The sequence below is a fragment of the Vidua chalybeata genome, chromosome 22, assembly GCF_026979565.1.
Source record: "Vidua chalybeata isolate OUT-0048 chromosome 22, bVidCha1 merged haplotype, whole genome shotgun sequence".
Taxonomy (NCBI): domain Eukaryota; kingdom Metazoa; phylum Chordata; class Aves; order Passeriformes; family Viduidae; genus Vidua; species Vidua chalybeata.
Genome location: NC_071551.1, coordinates 3,866,003 through 3,892,438, shown reverse-complemented (window position 1 = coordinate 3,892,438; position 26,436 = coordinate 3,866,003). Strand labels below are relative to the sequence as shown.

The following is a 26,436-nucleotide window of genomic DNA, read 5'->3' as shown; positions in this document are numbered from 1 at the left end:
AATCAATAGTTTTGAGTATTTATGCTTGTAATCATAACAGTGTGGGGGTTTATTTGCTGTCACAACAGCAGCTAACTGTTGTTTGCATTCAGTTGTGTGGCAATAGGCTGTTGGAAATATGTGCACCGTGTATGTGTAAAAGTAAATATGGCTGCTGAAACTCTGTGTGCTTGTCCTCAGTACCCCGAGCCTCACCCCTCTCCTTACAGTATCTTTGTAATCAGCTGACAACAGAGTTTGTGTCACAAAGCAATCAGTCTCACGGATAGTTTTGGTCTTGTAGGAATCCTGACAAAAGTTTGTGATGTCCACACAGATGGTCTGGAAAACGAGTCACTTGCTAGTTCTCTGACTCACCCCCATAGATGAACAATTTTATAACATTTAAATAATTGTTTGTGAATCATGTGGAGGGCTGTAAAGGAAGATGTATGGCACTCATTTTCATGCCAGTGCTTTTCCCTGACTCAAATAGGAATTTAGTGAATGGCAGTCAAAGAGCACTTTCAGAACATCTGGAGGAGCACTGGGATCTCACCGAGTGTAGAAGTGGCACAAAACCTGGATTTTTTGGCTTTGTGTTATCTTTTCATGCCAGTACTTCTTCCCTTAATCATTGGACTGTTATTCACATCTTGATTATTACACTTTGTCCATGATTTTACCTTGTAAGGCTTGTACACTCTCTTATGTCTCAACAGCAGTCTCAGCACAACAGAGTTGAGGTTGCACACCCAGGCTTTGGATCACAGCCTAAATTGCCCTGCTGAGTCTTACAGAAAGTTCAAGTGGTGTCCCCTCCATTCTCTTCATTTTAATGGGGTCTGCACTGTGCCTTGAGCAGATCTCCGTGCTCTACAGAGGTGCAGTTTCTTCAGGCTCTTTGCAAAATAGATTTATGTTTGTTCTGTGCTGCTGCTGCTCCTCTGTGCTCTCAAATTTCCCTTCTGAGAAGGTTCAAAAGATGAGGGGCAGTGTCCTAATAGGGCACAGCTCATTTCTGTCTCTGACATTCTACTTTGCCCACTTGTTTGCATTAGAGCATGAGCCACTACCCTTTGTTTGGTGTCATCAAACTGTAATGATTCAGCTCTGAGAGGCTGGATTTACAGTCAGCCAAATGAAACACACAAGTACATGTAAGTTTGTAAAGCAGAGGGCTTGTCCTTGTGGTTTTTGAAATAAAATATGCTGGTATGTTCTAAAAACCACTCTGGGTGTTCCTGTTTAAACTCTGTGTTAGCCAAGAGACTGAGATACATGGAATTCTTGAGTAATATGGCAGATACCCAATGTTATAAGAAATCCCACTGACAATTTTTTTTTATTGTGTCATGGTCTTTTCCGAGTAATTGTGAAGAAAGATGAAATATCTTTCACTTTGTACATGATCTAATGAGCAAAATTCTAAATCTGCTTGCATTATTTCTGTGACCTGAGGTTAGTACTTTGACATAATATGAATTTTTGAATGCAGTACTGTAATAGCCCTTTCACATCTCAGTTTCAAAATGTAACGTGAAGTAATTTGGTGGAATTAGAATGGAGTAATCTTGCAGTAATATTGTTAAAGCACCCTGTATCATATTACCCATTTGCAAGTTTACTGTGGTGGTGTTTCAGTCTTCAAACACAGCTTAAAATGCTGTTTGACCAGGATAGTATGTGATATAAGATAGTTTGTATAGGAAACTACTTTCTTTGCTAATGTAATAGTATTGACTTGGGAGTGAAAATCCTGCTAACTTGACAAAATATATCCATAGTCATACGTGATCTTGAAGATTATTTCAAGACCTCTGACCACTTTGAATTGAAGAGCCTGGTCTGGTTGATCAGGCCTGATCTGTAAAAACCTGATCTTTGCCTGTGTCCTAGAGAAGTCAGGACTCTACTAGTATGGGTTGCTGGGAATGATGAAGTTCTTATCCAGTGGTGAGGACAGTACTTGCAGACAGAATATCTGGCCCAGGAATGTTCTCATTACCTTTATGAAGAAGAGTTTTGAGCCATGTCCAGGGATTTTCTGTGCATCACTGACATATGTGGCTGACTATTTATAGACTGACTTTAAGAAATCTGTGCTTCTCCAGTCACATCCTGCTGTCACCTTAGGTCAATGAGGGATTTTTTAGCTTCTTTAAGGAGTCTGGGAATCAGATACATGCTTGCCATTGCAGAAGGGGGCACAGGTTGCTCACCAGTTTGAATGGGGCTCACAAGCTTTTAACCAGCTATGGAACAAGTGCTGCTTAATTTGTGTAAGCAGCTCCAAAGGTGGAAGGTTTGGGTAATTCACATCTGCTCAGTCAGCTGTGGTTGTGATTTTGTTGTCCACTGTCATCTCCAAACTCTTCCCTGCACTCCCAGGTTGGGATTCCCCAGTGTGTGCTGGAAATGGTATGAGATTGTGTCTTTGAGGTTATGGTCTTTCAGAAAGATGAAATCTCCCAGATTCTGCAGGCACAGCAGCCTCGTCAGGTCCTAGGGTATTGTTTTATCTATGAACTGCATGTTTAGCTGAGGAAGAAACAAAGCAGGAAGGACTTGCCTGTTCAAATACAAACTTTTGATTTGGAGCTGGTTATCTCAGTTTCCTCGGTAGCCAGTGGAAAGAAACAGGTGTTGCTGGGATGTGACTCATCCCATCCAAAGCAGCGTCCCAACAACCATCTGACCACTCAGACCATCACAAACAATGTAGTACAAGTTTCATCAGAGCACGACTTATTCATGCCAGGAGTAAATAATCCACATTTCCTTTACAGGCTCAGAGCATCTTTGCCATTAGTTGAGAATTACATTATGCTTATTTGACCCATGCATATTTTGCTTCACAATAATAGTTTGTTTACTATTCTGATGGGTTTTTCATTGTCTAATCTGTTTCTTGTGTTAATTGAACAAAGAAAGAAATATGCACAGGTTAAGGAAGATTTTGGCTATTTTTAATGGAATAGATGTCCAATTGTCTGTCCATGTGCATTCATGCTTCATCAACTGAGTGAAACTGTAGGTTTTCCATTCATAGCAAGTAATGAATAACAGTCTCAATCCTGCTAAACAGTTGTTCTTATTTTACCCTTGTGCCGGCAAAAGCAGCTTCTGGAAGACTGAATTTGAATGGGGTCTCCACTACTTCAAGCAAGAGAAATTTTGTGTCACAGGAAACCACACGCTTATGGCTCTATCTGTGCTATAGCTCTCATTTTCAAGTGTGCCAAAAAGGATGGTATTCATGGGTAGTCTCAAGACATTAATCTTTCTCTGTGAGCCAGTCTTGGTGAGCAAATCCTGGAAATATTCCTCTTTCAGGACCTTTACAGAATACTTTGACATCTAATGTTTCTTTTAGAAAATGAAACCAGACTGGTAGAATTGCTGGAGTGTTAATTTACTACATGGTGTCTGTCTCCTGGAGGAAGAGGGAAAAAACTGGAAAGCAGTAGTCTTCCACTGGAATCTTGGCTTGAGGTGAATAGATGAATGACAAAATCTTTGTTCTGCAGTAGGGCCTGTCTGACCTTTCCTTTCCTGTTGAGTTGTGAAACAACAAAGTAAACATTTAACTGAATGTGGCAGCCTGAGACAATGGGCCCTATTGTAGAAGGAAAGCCAGTCCCTTTACTCTGCATAAATTCTCCTTGCTGGCAATGCTAATAGAGCTGCAGTGGAAGAAAGCCAGGCCTTTCTTTGGGCAAGACCCAAGTTTAAGCAGAAATACAAGTAGTGTGTGGCTTGATCCCTGAAAGTGTCCTGGATGCAGCAGGGCTGCTGAGATCATCCATGGTCAGAGCACATTCAAAAATATTTTCTTTGTAGCAGAGGAAATCAATTTGCAATACTGAAGTCTTCAAAGTCCTGCTATGAGGGCTGTTGGGGCTGGTTGGATATGATTTCTTTACTAACAGAACAATGCCAGGATGGAATTGCTGAGATGTATTCCTTGTACAAAAAGGAGTAATTTCCAAACTGGTTTCCTCGATCTCACGGCACTGTCATCACACTGCATTCCCAGCTGAGGTGGGCTTCTGAGCATGAATAAACCCATGAGTTCTAAAATGCTATAAATGTACCTGAGCTTAATGTTCATCCAACTCACATAGATGTAGCCTGTTCCCTTCTTCCAGGCTTCACAATTCATACCAGCCTTCAACTGTGCCTTGTGATGATTTGTCCCAAGGCTGGAGTTCCTTGCTGAGGAAGCCTTTGCTAATACTCATGCACTACCCCTGACCTTGCCTGTTTCCAGTCCATGAGAACATTTTTGTCCTGCCTTTCTGCTGTACATGTACAAAACAAACTTTGCAAGTAGAAAGGGACAGCCTGGAAAAACATTTATTTTAATGGTAGTTGTGCCTATCTGATGAATATGCTGGCCTGCTCTGTTCATTGTGTGCTTTTTTATTTTAGAGCAGACTGATAACTGAATTGCTTTTAAACAGATTAGATGTCAGTAAGCATGGTACACGTTTAATGGACATGAAATGCACTTACATTTATAAGGAGTTTAACTTTCTCCTCTCAACTGAGCTAGAATGCAAATGCCTGTTTCTTCTGACTTCCTGTAATTAATTTGATTGACTGAATCATATCTGCATTTGGAATATACTTGCTTTCAGAGAATATTTGTCTTATGCAAAAAAAAAAAGAAAAAAAGGCGGTTTACCAGCTGCAGAAAAATCTGCCTTGTATCGATCCCTTGGTCCCCAGAGAGCCTTTTCTTCTCTACAGCACCTGAATATTCTCAGTCTATTCAATCATAAAGTTGTAGAGTACCTCTGTCATATATGCAGATTAAAATATTTCAGGGAAAATGTAAAAAAAAGCAATAAAATATGTGGTATATACAGAGCTGACCACTGAGCCCTGCCGTTTTCTGAACAGGACAGTCTTAGTTGTTTTGGACTCCCTTCCTTGATCCACTTTCTTTTCCTCTGACTGTGCTTTGGACAGTTTTCACCATGTATTTCCCAAGCTGTTTTCTAGAGGGACTTTTATGACACCCTTTGAACTGCCAAGCCCCTGCCATGTGAAGGCAATCTTGCCCCTTCTCTGTGACAAAAATTAAGGGTGTTAAAACTGACACTTCCCCAGTTTTTCAGACATGTTGCTCCTCTGTTTATTCTTTCTCCATCACCCAATGTAAATGTGTTCCTCTTGGTCACAGAAAAAAAAATTTATAAAATACTTTTATACTCCAATATTCATTAAATTGCTGTACCTTCGAGTTCATAACATCATTGTACATCAGTTCTTTACCAGATGGGCACCTACAAACTTCCTAGGAGATGTCTTGGGGATTTCTTGAAATTTTCGTGAGTTAGACCTGTCACAGTTCTCACATCTTCTGCTCCATTTGAGTGAGGATGGACTTCAAGAGCTGGACTTGTTGGATTGTAACTCAATTAGGGTTTTTTTTAGGTATTTTAAAGTGGGCTGTGCACAACTATTACAGTGTATAGAAACCATAATGCCTGTTCTCCTCTGTGGCTTAAAATGCACCATAATGTTGTTTAAAGAGAAAAGGAATCTAATCAGCTGAACCATTTGAGATGTCCAATATTTAGCAATTAACGTTACAGCCTGAGGCTTGCTGAAAGCACAGATGGGACAAAGGCACTCCTTTGTGGTTTTCTCCTCTCTAGCAAGGTGATTAATTGCTGAAGTACAATATTGATCAGGACTGGGCATGGAAACACCATCTTGCTTTGCTTGTGTGGATGAAGGATTGTGGGGAAAGTTGGTATTGCCAATTAATGCCTAAATATTGCACCTTACAATCTTCCCTGCCTGATTGTTCTATTTTTGGGTAACTATCTCTAAACCCAGAGTGATTTACAAAGTCAGGAAAAAAAAAATCAAGAAAAAGAAACTATTGAGTTGGCTTTAGAGGCTATAATATAGAAGAGGAGTCATCTCACAAGGAGATAGTGAAAAAATCTCATCCTTTTATGTCCTTGGGGAAGGAGGCTCTTTGCTGCTCTTGCTAGGGGTTACCTGAGTGCAGTGTGGCATTGTCTAACTGTGTGTGACCCTTCTGTGTGCTCAGCACTGCAAATCACGTTCAGTGGTTTTGCTCTTTCTCTGGTTCTTTCAGGGAGATAATCTCTCTGCTTTACACTTTCATCCCCAGAAGATTATTTTAACTTCTCAAAATGTAACGCAAGACTGTGCAGATGGGAGGCTTAAAAACTATTGTTCCTCTCCTTCCCTCGTGGGAAGGTTCCTTGGAGTCCTGTTGGCAAGCAAAACACACCCTTCTTTTTTATAGAAGCAAAATTTATGATTCTTCTGGCCTGTTTAAGTTCAATCAGTCTTTCTGGAGTTCATCCAACCCGAAGTTTTCAGACTTGCAACAAAGCACAGGCATTGGTTTGTTTAGCTCTATCTCAAGAAGTTTAAAGCTGTTTTTTGTTTGTTTGTTTTCAAATAATGTTTTGCTTCCCTAAATAAGGAGGTTTATAGGAGTGACTCCAGGGTTTTTTTTTTTTTTTTTTTTTGATACACCGTGGCATTAAAAAACTACTTGGAAACTGTCAGGATTTAAGATAGAATATATATAGATATGAACAAAAAGCCTTTCCTTTAAGAAAAGAATTTAGTTCACTATTTCTAAAGGCAACGTATTGGAAAATGAGGATGATTTGTCACTAGTGCTTCTTACTGTGTGAACTTACTGAATCAGTAAGTGCTTCTTACTGATCGTACAGTCATTTGGAGTTTATCAATACTGTCTGGGTTTCTTCCTGAGGATTTTGTCCAGTTCACACTTGCTCTTTGCCTCCAGAAGTGACTGTGTAAAACTTTAGGTGTCTGTGGTGTCAGATCACAGCAGAGTATCCCATTAGTCTTCTCCAGATTTAAATTCTAATGATTTTCTTTTTCAAGATCCTCCTGTCCAACAAGTTTTGTTACTTAAAAAAGTCAGCTCTGTAGAGGTTTGACGTGTGTGTACTTTTCAAGTGATGGTGCAGAAAGCTTTTGGAATCTCAAAACACTGAGGCAGGACAAGAGGCAGGTAAAGGTTCACCTGCACGAGAACCTTGCAGAGTTGCTACAGGGGAGGGGGATTTGGGTCACAGGACTCTGTAGAGGTGGGAAGGAAATGGCAGAGGGCTTGTCCTGTCCTGCATCTCCTCTCCTGGAGAGGACACTGGGTATGTACAAACCCAGAAATTTCAGGTTAATTTTTTACTCCTGCCTTTTCCCCAGTTTTCAGCAGTTCAGCCATCTGTGTGCATATTCAGCCTCTCTCCAGAAACAGCTGCTCTCTGCTGCCCTGAGGAGCTCTGCTCTGCTTTTTGTGGAAGTCTGAACAAAGCCATTTTTTTTGTTCTGTCTCCCACAGTTGTAAAAAAGAATAGTAATTTAAACACCCTACAAGAGGTTTATGCAAGCCTAAAAAATGCCTTATGGACAACAGCACTGTGCTGTTATTTCTTCACTTGGTTTTTACTGTAATGAACTTTTCACAACAGTTGCAGCCACACAAGCTCAGGATGGACAGTATCTATCACACTGGATGTAATAAAACTTAAAACTAGATACAGACTACCAGGTCCATAACTGCTACTTTGAGGAAAACCCTGAGTTTTTAGGAGTGGGCTTTATACTGGCCTTTTACTCTCCAAAGGTGTACATATGTGTCAATGCTACCCAAATTTTTATGAAAGGAAATTATAAGATACCAAGGGAGAAAAGAAGGGGATGTTAGTTTCATTTTTCTCTTGCTAACAGGAGAAGATTTTTTGCTAGAAATAAGAACTCAGGTTGTGTGGAGTAATTTTTTTTTCCTCAGTGAATAATATTCCTTTGAATAAAAAGTCCTGTGTTATCAGACCACCTATTTAACATTTCTGTATGTCCTAATATTTACCTAATAAATAACCATTAAGATGTAATAGTTCTATTTAATTCCTGTGGTAAAAGTGTTTCTTGGGAAAATAAGGTTAATGACAAAGTAAGATACTTGAATGTCAGAATTTTGTGTTTCTTGTTTCTCAAAAGTGCCTTTTACATGAGTACAATCCCATCTAGGAAAATTTCTGGCAGATTAAGAAGAAATGTAATCTTGGATATTCTTATTTTCATATACATTTTGGAAGACAGGGAACTGTTGTGCAAGAATGCTCTGAATCAAACTTTGTCAGGTTTGTCTCTCCACACTTTTAGTCAGCTGGTTTGTGAGCAGGTGTGGCAGCTGGTGTGTAATTACACAGGAGTCTGCTGTGACAGGAAGTGGAGAAGAGTTTTATTGCCATGGGCTGAGGACAGCAGAGAACTGTACAACAGGCAGGAGCCACAAAATCCATTTAAACTGGGGTTCCACTAATTCAGCTACTCCCAGAGCTGCTTCCTCTGATGGACCAGCAAACTGTTTTCTGTGAAAATGGCAGCATAACAAACTGCATGGTGTGTATTCAGTATTTCCTCCTGGGTCCAAAGAGCATCCTTTTCCTGCAAGGACAGACCACGTAGAAGTCAGTTTACAAAATCAAAATGACACAAGTGTAGCATTAGCAGGACAAAGTTAGGTGGTCAGGAGAGATGCCCACTCTCAGTACATGTCTCTCTGTGTAGCAAAAACAAAGAAGATAAAATTAGAAATAACTTGTGGTTAATGTCCTTCATGAGTTCTGTTTGCAAGCACACACATACATAGAAGTAAGAATTTGTCTCAGGGTCACATCCAGTTGTGTCACTTTGACATTCATTCACATTCATTTGGCTCCAAATAGTATAATTTGATTCATGTTCATCCCAAGTGCAAAATTTTGGGATATATACAATACCTGTGTAATTTCCATATAAAGTTGATGGCAATAAAGTGACACTGCAGTCAGCAGATCTCTTCTCATTCTTGCCCCAGCATTTGACCAGCGTTTTTACTGCATATGCAGTGTGTGTTAATTACCATTACCTTTTTAAAATATATGTAAGAAATATTGTCTCCCAGACAGAAAACCAAAAATTGTTTCTCAGAAACCTGGTCATCAATTATTTGATTATTTTTGTGTAGGACAAGTAGTCTCTTATTAGGATTATACGCTCATACTTCAATGAAGGTGCAGATTTAATCTATTTTATGATGAAAGATTAAACCCACAAATCCCATTTAATAGTGGATCTCTAACAATAAGTAGCTGTGCAATTTTATGGCTAATATCCAATATGAGAATTAATAGTAAGGGCACACTTGTACCTGTTCCACAGTGAAGACTAACTTAAATATTGCCTGTAAGGCAGGAATCAATCACTCTGTGGGGAATATGGCTAAACATTCTTGGAATGGAAAAGTTGTTTTGCAGTGATTTTACTAATAATTGGTTAATTTATCTGCTTAGTTTCAGAATAGGTCTCTTCAGACTAAAATGTCCATGTAAAACATTTATTTCAAATTCCTCATGGTCAGTTCTGGTTCCTTTATGTTTCAAATAGTATGTGCACTTGGTTTGAAATGGCTTTTCAGCAATACATTTATTTGCTGGTTCTTATTACAAAATATAACTCCACATTAGTATAGCTTTTGAGTTACACAGTTTATTTGTATTTCTGGGATCTGGAAATCTTGAGGGGCTCTTTTTTCGTTGTTGTTGTGCTGGTTGGTTTGATTGTGTCTTCTCTGGATCCTGTCCCCCTGAGTGTGCTGACACAGTTTCAGGGGTTTATCCATTGGACATTGCAAATAGGGCAGAAGGTGAAGCACTGAGGTGTTCTGTAAACTCTGAGTGACATGGTGGAAATCAACGTGGCTGAATAAAAACCTGTTATCCAACTTGTGAAAGCATGAGTCAGATGGGACTTGAAGGAGGATTTGCTGCACTGGGACTATTCTCCAGTGACTATTGTGCATATTGTCCAGCTTGCATAGCTCAGGAGGCAGCAGTGGGAGAGCCCAGAGGTTCTGTCAGTTATCCAGGGAACTGAGGTGTTAGCAGTTTAGTGGTACATATTATATTTATGTATAATATGTTCTGCTCCCAACAGTGGCAGTGCTTTGGAGCCATATTTGGTCGTTTAACTACTTTCTCGAAAGTAGAAACACAATACAAGTTTTAGAGATTAATTCAACATACCCAAATCCCCAAAACCTTCTGCACAAAGCCAGACAAACCAAGCACTTTAGTATGAAATAATGCTGTGACCTTAGTATGAAAATACAGAAAAATGAACAGTTACCACTTTGCTGATATATTAGAAACATAGCAGTAGCAATAGATAACTTGTTATGAGCAGTTAATACATTTATTGGTATGTTAGCCTTTTGATTTTGGATAGTGAAGTGTTTCCTCTTGGAGGAAGGAGGGCACAGGGCTATCTGTTTCAATGTCTTATAAACGTGTTCTTTTTGTTCTTCGGGCAAATACAGTAATACCAACTCTGCTGAATGGTTTTAAATTGACATAGGGTTTCCAGAGCAAGACAAAAATGTATGTGGTGTCTGGATTCAGTCCAAAGCATCTTTACTTCTGAACTGGCTTAGGCCAGAGAGACAGGATGTTCCACAGAGCAAAAACCATGTGATTAAAGAACACGAACAAACACAGAGTATATTATTAACAAAACACCAGACTGCATTTCATGTTGGGTTTCCTGGCTGGTGACCCATGGAGTTGACTCAAAAAGTTAACAGAGAGACAAAGGTCCAGTCTGTTCTAACATAACTACTAATCACAAGAGATTCTCTGAAGCCTTCTCTCCTGTCCTAAAGAGCTGTTCACACAGGTCCTGACAGGGGTATAAATACATCCCAGTGAGACTCTGTGCTCAGGAATATGTCCTGAGAGAGTGTTACAGCATCTGCTGCAGAAGGGTTTTATCTTGATTCACCATTCTATATGTGTCTAGAAATTAGGCTCCCTCTTGCCTCCAGGCTCATCATGCTGTCAACAGTATCTTCATTTCTCCCTTGTGTTCTGACTCACACGCCTGACAGTGCCATCCTGTCTGTCCTACTTTGTGGCCTCTTCCATTTTCAGGATGTGGCTGAATCCTCCACATCCTGATCAGCAGCTGTCTAGGCCACGATCTGTGTGGGCAGACTTTGAGTCACTGTTTTGTGGTGAGGATGCATGTAATTGAGGCATGAGGTGAAGGGTATATGGTGTTTGAAGACTTGTGGGGCACTTGAATAGCAGCTGACAAAAAAATTTCATCATAAGCAGGTAGATAAGATGGAGTAGTCTTGGCTGGTCATGTCTGCCCTTACAGAAGGTAATTGAAACAAAATTAATATTTTTTGCAGTTGTTGATAGAGTTGGGAGGTTTTGCTCCTCAGCATTTGCATGCCTTTGACCCCAGAACCTGGAGAGATCCATGAATCTTTGCAGTATAAGTATTTCACTTACTGTATTTCCCTGAAGAATCAAAGAAACCTGTTTATAAGAAGCAGAAACAGATAGCCCTGTGCCCCCTCTCCTCAAGAGGAAACCCTTCACTCTCCCAGAGTTTCTTCAGGAAATTCAATCAGTGTTGGAGTGGCTGTCTCCCATCCTGTCCACATTCCTGCCTTTTCCTGGGAGGCTGCACTTCCACTCTCCTCTGCTAGCAAAGGGCTGAGGTGCCAGTGAGCCCTTGTGTGAATCCTGGTGCTGCTTCACAAGAACTGCATTCTGCTCTCTGGACAGTGTGTGGGTCCCGGGAAAGAGCACATCAGGCCCATTTTCATTCACATTTCACAGAATGTTTCTTTATTACAAATGGACTTATGTATTTGGAGTCTTCCTCCTCAAAGTTACACAAATGCTGTAGTTTTTTCCCATTGATATTTAACACTTTTAGCCAAATGGAGAGCTGTAGCTGCAGTTTAATTCCTCTTTAGTGTTCCAGGCGCATTACATTAAACATGCATTTTAGCCAGGGGGAAAAGGAGCTGTGGAAGCGGTGGGTGTTAGATCCCTGACAGGCAGGGCGCTGCTGTTGAAGATGACAGCTTTTCCTGCACTGCCCAGAGCATCACCGAGGAGCTCTCTCCTCCCTCGCAGAGAAGTCAGCTGCCTTCCCACCCCATCCCCGCTGTTAGTCAGCAGATGCACTCCGCTCTTCCGGATCCAGAGTGGAAGATGTTCTTAAAGCGCTTCCTCGCTCTGCTTTGTTAAGTAATTCTTGGTTGTTAATGCTGAAAGGGAGATTTTCCCGGGGCGCTCCGGGCAGGAGATTGCTTTGAAAGCAAGGAGAGGTCTGTGGAGCAGCACGTCCCAGCGTTCGGGGGGTGGCCCGGGGTGCTCGCCGAGAGCGGGGGGTGCGAGCCTGAGTCACAAAGCCGCAGAACCGGGAGGGCCGGGCTGGCAGCGCTGCTGCTGCCTGAGTCACCGCAGCCGGCAGCGGGGCAGCGGGGGCCGCTGCAGCCCGCGGTGACCGCTCCCGGCCGGCGCACGGCTCCGGCAGCGGGGCTGCCTTTCAGCAGCCTCTGGGGCCAGGAACGGTGCGGCCAGCAGCACCGGGGAGCTGCCCTGCACTCGGCGCTGCTGAGGCTGCACCTCGGCTGCCGTGTCCGGCTCTGGGCCCGCAGCTCAGGGCAGATGTGGAGGGGCTGGAGCGTGTCCAGAGAAGGGCTACAAGGCTGGCGAGGGGTCTGGAACACAAATCATGTGAGGAGAGGCTGAGGGAGCTGGGGCTGTTGAGCCTGGAGAAGAGGAGGCTCAGGACAGACCTCATGACTCTCCACAGCTCCCTGCCAGGAGGGTGCAGCCAGGCGGGGTCGGGCTCTGCTCCCGGGAACAGCAACAGAACGAGAGGACACAGCCTTCAGCTGCACCAGGGGAGGTTTAGGCTGGACGTTAGGAAGAAATTCTTCACAGAAAGGGTGATTGGGAATTGGAATGGGCTGCCCAGGGAGGTGGTGGCATCCCCATCCCTGGAGGTGTTTAAGAAAAGCCTGGATGTGGCACTGAGTGCCATGGCCTGGGTGCCAAGGTGGTGTTGGGTCACAGGTTGGGTTTGATCTCAGAGGTCTTTTCCAATTGTTTCTGTGATTGTCTCTCTGAGAAACAGTATTCAATTGCAGGTAATTGGCAGTGCTCCGGTTTCCCGTGGCTTTCCACCTATTCATTTGTGTTGGGTCTGCACAACTGCTTTATAAACGTGGAAATGTGCTTGAAAGCTGATGAGCTTCCAATGCAAAATAAAACCTACAGTGCTTGTAGATCTCACACACTAGAACTGTGGGGCTTTCTGTGAAGCTCTGGTTCAGGTTTGCATGTAATAGTGAAATTAAAACTTGGCACTACTTTCAGGCTCATTTAGAGAAATTGTCCCTAGGTAATGTAACAATTAAAGGACCAAATTATCCTTCAGTGCTTGCATTCTTCAAAAAAAGGCAAATATTTTAGAATCCTGTAGCAGTCAAGAGGTACCAGTGAAGTCAGCTGGCCTAGAAATTATTTCATGTGTCCTTGGTATGAAAATGCATTGAAGTTTCACAACAAAAAGGCAAACATAACTTACTGTGACCTGTTTTCTAGCCTTGGGACAAGATTAAATTTGAACTGGTGACAGGTATCAGAGTATTTGCTTAAGCAAACAGAGTAAAAGTTAAGTCTTTTGGAATGTTCAGTCACCCATTTCTGCATGATTTGCATGATAAAATCTCAAAGAATGGAATAGAAACACTTTTCATATGTAAAGTAACAATCATCAAGTTCTTCCAGAATGTTCTATCTTCATACTGAAATGTTCTGCAGATTTTTCCATAAGTTAGGTGGAGTAAAAAGGCAAATTTATCATCTTAAAGGCAGTTTTCTGATGGTATCCCAAACAGATTAAGCTACAATTGCATTTCCTTAATCCAAACATTTTGAAAGTAAAATTGCTTTTACTTGAAATTCTGTCACTACTGATGCCACAATATTTTGTTTACTAGCAGAGAAGTTCTAGTCAGAGGCCATAAGTAACTTTTTTTTGGTCTTTTTGTCTCTCCTTGCAAATCCTCTCAATTTCTTAATGACACTTAAACTTATTCCTGTTTTTTAATAAATTTTTCATGGTGCAGATTTTTTAGTTTTTCTTGGCTATTGTCTCCAAATACTTAAGAGAGGTCATAGTCCTGGATTGTCCTGTTTGTGCTTCTAAATTTAGTTTTTCTCTCGGACCTATGAAGCTTCCTTATTTTTCAATAACTTGCAGATGATAAGCATTGGCAATGAGACCTTCAAATATCTTGTAGGGCTCCAGTATACTGATTCAATAATATCCTACTTTTAGTACTACTTCTTAAATGTCACTCTGGGTTTGTTTTAAGCTATGATATGATATGCATCATATCTTGCATTCAAAAAAAAAAAAAAAAAAAACAAAACAACCAACAACTATGAGAAATACCTAGCTTTTCTGTATTACTGTTGGGAGATTTTACCCTATGAATGTCATAATGGACAATCTCATTATGACAAATGTTTTCATAGATTGATGCATTTGTTTTTATACTAATGTACACTTCTGATTGTCTTTGTCTGCTGGAAAGTAGGGGGTTGTTTTGGTTTGGGTTTCTTTTCTAGTTCCTCACTGCCTCTTACTTCTGTTACCTGTTTCCTAAGCTGCTTACATATAGTTGCTGCTATTTTTAGCTTCTTTCTGGTTTTCCTTAATCTTGAATTTCCAAGATTGTCATTATGACATTTGGGATAAATGTTTTCTAATTAAATTCACCTCTTTTGAACTGCCCTGATTTAAAGGATCTGTCTAAGAAAAGATCCTTTTCTTATATTCTAAATATAATGTCATTGCTCTTTTCCTGACACAGATATAGTCAGCAGCTCAAGGTTTAGCTACAAACCTACTTAGTTTCTTGTTTTTCAGGTCAAAGTAACATCCAGTCAGGCTTTGCATGGCATGAGGCAGAAACAGGATTTTCTAGCATGGTGAGTACTTGTAGAATCAACAGGCTGATGATTTCTAATGACCAAGAATTCAGGAGACACTGCATCCTAAATATGAGCAGAAGGGGGTCAGCAATCTGCCAAGTAAATTCTGTTTCACCCCTATATGTTTTAGAGGTGGCTTCAGGGAGGAATTTAGGAAAGGCTCATTGTGGAATGATTTAATGTGAGCTCTCATGAGGATGGAAAGGAGCACTACCAGGGGGAAGTTCACAAATGGAGGCTGAAGGAGCTGTTTAAAATTATAATACAGGTAGGGATTTAATAATGATGCTCATGAGAAGACCTTAAGGGATCATGTAGCAGAGGATGTTTTTCCCTTTAGTACTCATTGATTTCAATTGTAAACTCTTCTCGCTTTCATTACTTTGTTAGATGTAAACTTTTCCAGCCTCTTTGCCTTTTTTTTTTTTTCCGGAAAAGACAGACGAGAAGTGTCTCTTTTACTAGGTTTTACCTTGCTGCTTTTCCAGGCCATTGTCATTCAATGGTTCCAGGAATAGCTAGGAAAGATCTTGCAAGGTCACAGGGTTCCTCTGTGTTATCTCCTTGGCCCAAGGGAGGATCTAATAACATTAACATGCTCTCAAGCATCCTGGCAGACAACCTTAAAAGTCTCCAGGAATACAGACTCTCCCATATCCCTAAGCCATTTTAAATTATTTTTAATAGAAATTTTTGCCCACTAACATATAAATGAGAAACAATATAAATAAATAATCTAACATGATCCATAAATTGTACAGGAGCACTCAAGTTTTGACAAGAACAACAGAGACACAGGTTTGTGAACTTAACTGCTGTATTTATGAAAGAAGCAATGATTAAATTATGTGTAGTTTGCTGCAATAATGGTTCCAGGCATGTTCATTGGAACCAAAGCCCTCTGGGATATGGTCTGCTGATGGACAAGAATTACATGCACAGGCCCTCAATCAGTCCCACTCTGCCCCAGGATGGTCAATAAGTACCACTGTAGTGGCATCCTTTCCACTGGCTTCTTGGGTAAAGAGAAACAAGAGTTATCACGTTCAGTGATGCAGCAGATGTCTCAAAGTCCTCCTCAAGGAACAGATTACTCTGCTACCTAAATGAGGCATATTATGGAGTTTCAGAAATGCAAAAAGAAATGTCCAAGCTAGGTTTGAATTGGCTAAGAAAGTTTTGAATTTAAAGCATGTTGGTGAGGCCTATGATACTGGCTTTACCAGAGTTTTATGGTCTTTTATTTGTCTGGTGCCTGTTCTGTCCCTAAAGCACGAGGAGGAAGGAGCAGAGCAGGAGAGAAAATACAATTGGATGATGCATTTGGTTTGCTGTAATCATTTACCTTTGCATTGCTTACTTGCCTCCTGTCTGGGTTACCATGACCTGCAAGGGAACATTCCTCTTCCACAGCCAAGGCATTCAGGCAGAGTTAATTGAGCAATTAAATTATCAGGTGATGGAAATAAAAAATCTCATCCACATAGAAGGGTTTAGCAATCTGGCTCCTTTCAGTTTCTGACTTACTATTATGTAATGTGTGTGTTGCTCCCCAGGTGTACTCTGTGCAAAACAAAGAGGGAAGCAGCTGCTCTGACTTAAGCTTTAGATGACATGACATCCATGACTTCTGTCAGCCTACCATAGAAGAAGGTGGCAGTTGGGGTTTTTAGGAGACACTGTGTTTGTGGACAGTCCATTTAATAGAACCTTCCTTCCCAAATTGTCCTTTCTGTGTAGTCTCCCATCAGGAGTTTGTAGCAGTGGCTGAGATAACAAACACATAATAAACCCTTTCTTTCCAGCTGGGTCTGTTGCACCTGTAAGTATCCATGAAGGGGTGAGAAAAGTTAGACAGTGTCCAAGTGCTGGTGGGTTAATACAATTGCAAATGAAAGCCAATTCCATTTTGGAGAAGAGTAACAAAGATAATGATTGTCTTAGTGAAGATCCATTTGCTGTGACAAGTAGAGACAATCTAAAATGCATCTGTTTTCTGAGAATATTGATGTGATGTTTGCCTTTGCCAGCTGTCCAGCTTGGCAATTCTGGGAGTGATACATGTAATAAAAGCACATCAGAATTCTAGATCCTGCTTCCTGTACAGAGCTACCAGTACACAGATTGTTGTTTTAGCTACAAAATCAATGATGGTAAAAACCACACCTGTCCACAGTGTCTACATGTTTCTGCCCTTTTGAAATTCTCAAGGGAAGTTAATTCTGAGAAGAGATCCAGACTCAGTGTTGTCCAGTATGCTTTAAAGCTAAGGGAGAGACTAGCCCTGGTCGTCTCTTCTGTTGAGGAAAATGTGTGCACAAAGTTCCCTGGACCAATTTTATGTTAAGGCTATGTGCTCCTGTATCTGAGAACTGGCTCTCTAGGATTTATTTTTAGTCTCATCCATGGAAAATAAAGGGTATGGCCTGACTGTAGTTCATGGACTAGATTTGGTGGCAATGTTTCTCTTTAGGCAAGTGGGTGGCTTGAGAAGCTGTGCAAAAGTTGCAGCAAGACACTTTTATCAAACCTGTTTATCTCCTATCCAACTTGCCCAGAGACAAAATAGTGACAAAAGTCTACTTGTATAAATATACTGATTTTCATCTCTGTCCTTCAGCTGTGAAATCTGATCTCTGGAGCTCTCAGTGAAGACATCTGCTTGATACTTGCAATGTAAATGAGCCTGTATTCTAGTATCTTTGGATGTTCACTTTATCTTTGATCAGTACGTTCTCCCATTTTATTGCCTCCATGTAACCTGATCACTTAAGCAAGTCTCCTCGTGCACTTGGGTTTTTAATTTAAAAAAGGAACAGGTGTGGGAGGTTGGAAGCATTTACCCCCTGTGCATGGGCATCAGCCTCTTGGCCAATGTGAAAATGAGAGCCAAGGGAATATGGTCTGTTTGAAGGAATTGGCTTGAGGTTATCGTGTCCTCTCTCACCATAACACTTGAGAAGGAGATTTTCTTGACTTTGCAAGAGATGGTAACTTGGCTTGGTGTGGAGTGGATATGATCTAACTCTGTCCCTGCTGTCTTTGAGAAAGGATTGTTCAGATAGATTCTCATCCTTATAGCTGCAAGGGACCAATACTCTCATGGGCTGAGCTCTCATAGAGCACAAGCATCTCCCATCCATGTTGTCTCTTCCTGTTTGACTAACACATGATTCCAGAGACTTGTGCATGTCTCCTGCTTCCCTCGGTAGCTTATTGCAGCAATTGATCTTTTCTAGCTCTGAAAAACATTTTACTTGTAATTTCAATTTGTTTAGCTTTAACTTTCTGCCCTAGGTTGAACCAGCTGCTTTAGAAGCTCTTGCTGTGTGTCTCATGCAGGAATTCAACAAATAAAATTCTTTAATTAGATTATTGCAAAATGTTTTTCAGCTCTTAAATAATTTCTGCCATTCTCCACCCTTTTTCAATGGTATTTTAAATTTTTTTACCCTAGAGCTTGACTCAGGCTGCAGTGTCATTTTCATCTGTTCCTAGAAGGAAAAATCTCCCTGCTGGTTAAGGTATTCCAGGCTGCAATCAGACCCCTTCGTGTAGCTCAGCCTCAGAAGTAAGGAACCAATTGCTCATTAACCACGTTCAATCTTCAGACATAAAACTGACCTAGAAGTGGCATTAAACTTTCATATAGAATCAGACCCATGGATTCTCAGCAAGCTCTGCTAGTCCTACACCCAAAGGGATTATAATTTTACTGATAAACTGAGTAACTGTGTACCTGCAAAAATCACTTGTTCCTCAGGAGAGAGAGAGAGAAAAAAAAAAGGGTAGGGAAGTCAAACTAACAGCAAGCCTGTTTTTATTATACCAGGTGGGAGATTAATTATATTATTTTGAGGTCTGACTTCAAATTTTGTATATAAAGGTCATGGCTCTTGTTGGAAAGATCAATTAATAGATCAGAGTATTAGGCTTAATGCAGAAATACCATCCAAAGAGTGTCCAGGGCACCTTTGCTGTTGTTTATTTGCTGTAGCAGATAGTTAATCTGTTTGCTACCTGTTCTATTTCTCTTGCTCAAGAGCATTAGCAAATGTTTATTTGACAGAATGTTCTGTTCCTCTCCTATTTTTTTTTACCTCCTTTGACCTAAGAGAATGAAGGCAAATCCCAGAGCAACTCCAGGTTGGAAACATCATGTTGCAAGTTGGACTCTAGTCAGAGCAATTTTGTTACTGCTGATGGGGAAAGAGTAGAAAACAATGGGCTGCCAAACAGAGAAAGGGCCTTTAACTAAAGGGTAAGAAATCAGAAGAGAGGAGATGCTTACAGCACTCAGACTCACCTGAAAACACTCAACAAAATGCATGGCAAGGTGAATAGGTTATTTACACCAGTAGAAGTAAAAACCAGACTTGTGAGCAGCAGCAGCCACTGCCCACTGTTGGGAACAGCGCTGCTGCCTGAGCTGCTGTGGCTGCCCTCCTGTTGTTTTGGTGGGAGGCTGGGCTTGAAGGAGCTCACTCAAAAATATCCAAAGCCCCCAGTGCTAGTCCAGAGGCATTGCTTTCCAGTAGACCACTTAATTAATTTTCTTTTAATGCTGTTCATTCGATGTGCACTGAAAGCTTGGCACATGTTACAAATCCCTTTCATTCTTCTACGTACATATGAAGCCAAGCAAGTGGCAGCTGCCAATGCTGGTTAAGACTTGAAAATGACAAAAATCCTGGTTGCTGCTGGCAGAAGGGGAGTGGGAAATGATAGACTGGCAAATGACAGGCTAGCAAATGACTTGTCAGAAACAAACATTTATATGATACAGGGTGAGTGCTAGAATGCCACTGTCAGAGGTGGACATTTAGGAGGGAAACATAATAATGATGTTAAACACCCTTATCTCTTTCACTGTGCTGCAGGAAAAGGTAAATTTTACTCATGACCCAACAAATGTTCTCAGATCTAGTTCCCACAGGACAATTTGCTGAGCCATATACTCTTGTCCAGTCAGAATGCCCCTGCTTGTTTTTGTGGTTTGGATTCTGGTGTGTTTAAGGGTTGCTTTGTGTTTTAGGCAGGCATAGGCCCTGAAAGAGACTGACAAGCCTTGAGAGCAGCCTAGGGATGTCCTTTTTCTGTTACTTCATCTCTGTCCTTTTCTCTGCTTTCAGTGGATGCAAGAGGCAAAGAAGGCTGTCTGCCTTTGGGACAGTCCAGGAAATATTATGGCACCTGTCTGTATCTGTGGCTGTCATGCATCCCAGCATCTCTGTCTCCACAAAGTATCTGATTGTTTGGGATGGAATGTAGACATCTACATGCAGACATACAGCTAGTCTCTACCTTGTTGTTAGATATTTTCAGGCAGAAAGAGGATGACAGCCCCTGCCTCTCCTGTCTGGCAGGCAATCTGTATGGGTGGAAGAGGCTAAATTAAAACCAGCAGAAGTGGACTTTCTGGTTTTTCTTGATAACTGGTGTAAAGGAGAGAAGGGAGCAGTCTGTGCAGTGCAATTAACATCAGGTGCTATTGCAACTCATCCTGTAATGCGATATAGATACAATCTCAGCAGAAAATTGAACGCTGCGCTGAGTCAGAAACAGAGCAATGCTGGGTTTTGAAGAAAGTAATTAGCCCCAGGGACTCCGTTGTTTCTCATTTCCCCTGTGGCAAACAAACACAGGGAAGTGGGGCAGTATTTCCCATAGGCTTCCAAAGTCAATTTAGACAAGGTACAATTTATAAATCAGAGTTTAATGAATACTTAGCAAGAGGCAGGCACACCTTCGGCCTTCCTGTCCACCAAGAATCACTCAGTGCCATTCTGCTTTTTTTTGTGAATTCTGAGTGCCCCATCTTGATCTGGGCACTGAGCCAGCCCAAGCCCCTGCTAGAGAGCACAGCCCAGTGCAGCAATGCTTTGGTAGTGTGTGACAGACCTGTCAGGGTCACTGTTTACCACCCTTGCCCATGGCCAGGTGCTGTGACCTGTGCTCACCTCACCACTTCTTCCTGCACAGCAGCAGCCCAACCCTGTCTTGTGCTGCCCTGCACTTGGCCTTCACAAAAGCAATGATTTGAGGTTTTGCAGGACTCACTGATTACGAATTCTGTTTTTTTCTCCAGCAGAAGATCAGAAGCATATAGAAAAAAGACCCTTGGTAGCCAAGAAAATTTTAATCTTACTAAGTCAGGACGTACTAGGCTGAAAGCTACAGCTTACAATTACTACAAGAGGCAAAGAATTGAGCTGTTCAGGTAACACAGCAGGGATGAGAGTAGTCTTTATTTGTGCTCTATCTTTAAATGAGAATTAAGTTTAGAGCTCAAATATATACAGACTATGCTGGCTCTGAGTGGCTGCAAGTTCCACCATCCAGGATTCTTGCTCCTGCTTTCCTGACATAGCACTTGTCACCTTTCAGTGGTTTGTCATATACAGAATAAAATCTGCAGGGCCTCTGGGGCATAATCACATCCTTTTCTCTTGTGAAATGCATAGTCAATCTGAGGCACTGCAGTGAAATGAAATGCTGCATTTCAGTGAGTTTGCCACGCTGGTTTGTGTGTTCCTGCACCTCTTTCCCTCAAGCTGCACTCAGCAGCAACAGCCACTACCTCACATGATTTGTATCTTACATGCCAGCAATTAACACTTTTGTTCAACATTTGTCTAGAAGTGCATGGCCAATGTAGCCTAGTCTGTGTATTGCCTCAGAGGAGAGTTTTTTCCCAGCCTTCTTTAATTCAGTTGATGGAAAGACAAAATATGACAAAGGTCATGATCTGAAATATAATTATTTTCCTGGTTTTATATCTTAAAATATTGGTTGCAGGAGTTTGCTTAGGGAGTAAATGCAAATCTCATCATTTGGACACTTTAAACTGTCGTGGCCTTCTGATCCGAAGCACATCCTCAGTGTTCTGGGTTCCCTAAGTGCCCTCTAGTGACTAATTCTCTGAACGGTGTTGTGTTTCCATTGTCGGTGAGAGGCCAGCCATTGAAGGGGTGGCTGATGCGGGCAGGAGCTGGATAAATGTCCTCGGATTATTCTGAGGGCAGCACTAGTCTGTTCTGCAAAGTAAATAGAAGTGTTTGTTGAGCAGTCTGCAGAAAGCTCCGGGCAGCAAAGGAGTGAATGTACATGTTGCTGTTGTGGAAATGTCTGAACTGAAACATGAGTCAAATCAAGTACAAACCACTGGAAGAAAAACTGTTCAGCTGACACTGCACAACACTTGAATGGTTTACGTGAAGTGTGGCATTAATGAAATTTTCCTGAATATTAAATACTGGTGTTCATATATTCTACAGTAATTCACTATGTTGAATTTATTTTCTCAGTTAATTGACAACTCAACAGCTCAGTGCTGTTAGCATTGTTTTTCATTCTGCAATAATATGCTGGTTCTTATTTCTGGTGGTGCTTTAGGTATGTTTTTTTGGTCGTGTTTTTCCTTTTTCAAAGTAAAAGTTCAAGTGTCTTTTTAAATGCTTAACTACATCCATTAATATAGGCAGTGTAGGAGTTCAGTTCAGGAACTGATTTATCTGGGCTATTAAAGTCATATGACAATGTGCTGAGGGCCAGATAGGGAGGTAATGTGCAGACTGGCACATACAAGGTTTCTTTATGTTCTTACATTGTATTAGCTGCCCACCAGCTTCTTTACTCCTACTCAGTTGGCAGGTAAGGGATGCTGGGGCGGTGTAATTTACGTGGTAAGCTCATCTTACCATATAAGCATTAAGAACATATAATTGAGATGCACCTCACCTTGTTTGAACTTGCTTGTTTTTTTCTGTCCTACTCAGTATTTGCACTGTGTTCAATACTATAGGCCATAGACCTTTGTGGCATGCCTGGGCATTTGCAGAAATGTAAATTTTGTTCTTCAACTGGTAGCATAAATGTTGTAGAAAACAGAGTTTTATTTGGATTTAACAAAAGCTCTCATCTGCCTGGAATAGGTGTACAGGGAGAGTTCAAGGGAAGAAGACAAGGTGGGATTGGCTCTAGAAATGATCTGGAAAAGTGGACTGTGGAAGGAGCAGGTACAGTTGGGATTTAGAGGAACTGTATGATGAACACTTGTATTCACCCATGTAACTCCAGTGGTAACCAACAATAGGACACGAGGCCATGGAATGAAGCTGAGCCAGGGCAAGTTCAGATTGGACATCAGGAGAAGGTTCTTCACTGAGAGGATGGTTGGTCACCAGAAAACAGATCCCAGGAAAGTCATCATGGCACCAAGCCTGTCAGAGCTCAAGGAATGTCTTGTTATAAGGTTTAGTTTTAGGTGGACCTGTGATGAGCAGGAAGTTGGACTTGATCATCATTATGGGTCAGTCCCAGCTTGAGATATTCCATGATTCTAACTCTAGCAATTTTTGTTATTAGCTGAACTAATTTTAAATAAGCTTAAGACTGACATGAACTTGGCATTGACGAAATGCCTTGGTCCCTGATTTGCAAACTTACAGGTGGTCTAGGGTTGATCTGTTTTAAATTATTATAATGCAAAAGAACAGTAGCACCAAGGAAGTTGATCAATAATGTGACTTTTTGTTAACTGCATTGGACAGAATGAGGAATCTACTGCATAAAAGAAAGAGTTGCATCAAGCTTTCTGAGGGAATACAGGAAAATGTTGAGTATTGACTTTGGAAAAAGACTATTTAAAAGAGACAGGCCTGATGCTCAGTAGCAAATGTACAGTTACTCCTAGCTTCTTAGGGAACAAAACAGAATAGTTCAATTTGAAGGGACCTCCAACTATCATCTAGTTCAACGGCCTGACCACTTCAAGGCTGACCTTCCCTCCCTCTCACCTTGCCAAAATGCAGTGAAAAAGCAGTGGGCTGGTTTTGTGTATGGCTATCTGGAGCCATGTCTGTGAACAAGAGGAGAAAATGCAGCTGCTGACACCTTGTTCTCTAGACATGAGCTGAGATCTTTGGATCTCTACTGTAAGAGTTTCTGACTGTATCTTAATCTCTATTGTAAGAGTTCCTGACTGTAGCTTAATCTCTACTGTAAGAGTTTCTGACTGTAGCTTAATCTCTATTGTAAGAGTTCCTGACTGTAGCTTAATCTCTACTGTAAGAGTTTCTGACTGTAGCTTAATCTCTATTGTAAGAGTTTCTGACTGTAGCTTATTCCAAGTGTGCTCTTGCTAAAATACAGTGACTGCCTAAGTAGAACAAGAAGATGCTACAGACCAGGATACTCTGGTCTCATGTACAGTAACAAAGAAGCTGTTGTAAAGTCACATAGATGAGTGGTTGTTTTTCCTCTAAAACCCTCTAAAAACTCACCCACAATTTCATGTCAGACAAATGTCTTGAATCCATGGCACTAAATCCTACACAGCTTGAAGAACTTAAGACAGTCACTGAGTTCATATACACATAAATATATATTTATCTGTATAAAATTAGGTCCTCCGGGGGTTCCCTGGGTTCCCAGCCAGTCCGGGGGGTGATCCTCGGCTGACCGGTCCGCAGGGAGGGGTAGATGTAACCCGGAAAGCTCCACCAAATAAAGACGAGACGTCTCCCGAGCAGCAGGATCCGAGAAGTTTATTGCAAGGAGCAGCAACCTCCCGAAGGAAGAGCTGACTTCGGGAGCCCAGCACCCGGGCGGGACCGAGAATATAAGGGCAGAGGGATAGGAGTGGCTAGGGCACAAACCAACCAATGGGTAAAGGGTAGAGGGGAGGAGACGGGATGGGGTGACATGCAATGAACCAATCGGGATACAGGAGAGGAGTGGCATTCTAACAGGGTCCAATGGGATTAACAGAAGAGAAGAACTTTCTAGAACTGGGGAGTGTGTTAAGCTTTGACAGACAGCCTCAACTGGGGAGGGAAACAGCATGTGATTGACAACTTTTGGCTATATTGAAGTTGCCTCCCACAACTTCAAGGGAGGGCGGGGACCCCTCCCACATTTATCTAAACTACTTAGAAAACACAAGGTGGTGAAAAAACATGTGCTCTTTAATATCACTGGCAATGGGTCTGCCTAATCAGCTGTGGTACTAAGGCTTAGTACAGCACACAAGACTCAGTCAAGTTCTCTTTCAGTGAGAGCTAACCACTGGCAACAAATAAATAAGAGATCTCAACTTTTTCATAAGTTCTGAGTGCTTTCTTGTTGTGGCTCAAGAATACTATTCCCCAATTTAGTAGTCCTGCTAAACCCACACTTGCTCCTCCACCAGTGGAAAGCTCAAAAGGTAAAGATCACAGGCTGAGATAAGAACAATTTGCTGGAAACAGCAATGAGATAAGAAAAGGAACAGTAACAGCAGCAATATTAATAACAAAAGGTATAAGAAAAAGGAAAATTTACATGTAAAATAAAACAATACTGGACTGTGCCCTTTCTTCCACCAGAAGGAAATCCTTTCTTCTTGGAAGCCAGAGAAGGCTTTTTCCCATCCCTGCAATGGTCTGAGGTGGTATTGAATAACGTTAAGGCCATGGCCAAAACTAGGACATTTCTTTAATTGAACCTTTCTGCTTAATAATTAGTTAATATCGAGTGGCACTCCAACCATACCACCACCCCCTGTCCTCAACTCTGCAAACTGGAACATCATTCTCCCAAACCAGGCAAAGGCTGCTTTCTTTTTCCTTATGAAAGACTTTAGTGCATGGACAATAATTAACTTGTCACTTCAATGCGTAGTAGGAAAAGAAGGGTATTTAGTTTTTCTGTATTATTGCCAGGTTGTGGTGGTCAAAAAGGACAGATTAAGCTACACCACATATTCCTCCTAAGGAGCAAAAAATACTCTGTGTTTCATTTTGAGCACAGGGAAGCTTTAGTCTTTTCTGTGCTATGGAAACGAAAGCTGTCCAGTATATGACAGCATCTCTAACGTGGAAATTGTGCAAATTGACTGGAGGTAGGCTTAGCAATTATTCTTCCATTACCTATGCTGCTCTGGATTTTCCTCACCTACTGCTCTGCCAGTCACCCCACCTTCTTTGTGGAGCTCAAGAGGGGAAAAATGGAAGTGCTTCACACTAAGTAGCTTCCCCCTCACTTTAAATGAAGTGAATTCTGATAAATTAGTGAAAAAAAGTTACTTAATTTGAGAGCCTTTCCTGCTAGAGAGGATACAGTTTCTGATGTTTTTGTACAATATGAGCAAGGCAGCCGTTCTGTGTCAAGGTCTCTGAGCTGTACTGCTATCACAAGCCTGCGTGGTTTGCTCTGAGGAGCTCTGTAGCCGTGCCCAAGGTCTCCCATAGAAACACAGCAGAGCACAACGTGCACATTCCTGGTCCCCCTGAAGGAAGAGAGGTTGGTGTGATCTCTTCCAGCAAAGTTTTTCCCTGAGAACTCTACTTGTATAGAAGCAGGCTGCCTGCTGTTCTGTAGGAAGTGGAGGAGAGCTTGCAGAGTGTTGCTGTTGATTTGGCACAGCCTGGTTTTTGGCAGCAGGGAGGGGGCCTCTGGGGTAGCTTCGGTAAGAAGCTGCTAGAAGCTTCCGCCATGTCCGACAGAGCCAATCTCTGATGGCTCTGAAGATGGACGTGCTGCTGGCCCAATTAGAGAGGCTGCTAACAGCTCTGTGATGTTTAAGAAGAAA

The 26,436-nt window shown here is 41.6% G+C and overlaps 1 protein-coding gene across 1 annotated transcript in view; it reads left to right on the top strand.

The window, feature by feature from the left end:
• The first annotated feature begins 11,625 nt into the window (after positions 1-11,625).
• SLC45A1 (solute carrier family 45 member 1) overlaps positions 11,626-26,436 on the top strand; it is a 30,107-nt gene continuing 15,296 nt past the window's right edge. The window contains exons 1-2 of the mRNA XM_053962658.1: positions 11,626-12,096; positions 14,800-14,861. The gene's annotated coding sequence lies outside the window, so the exon portion shown is untranslated. The remainder of the gene's footprint in view (positions 12,097-14,799; positions 14,862-26,436) is intronic.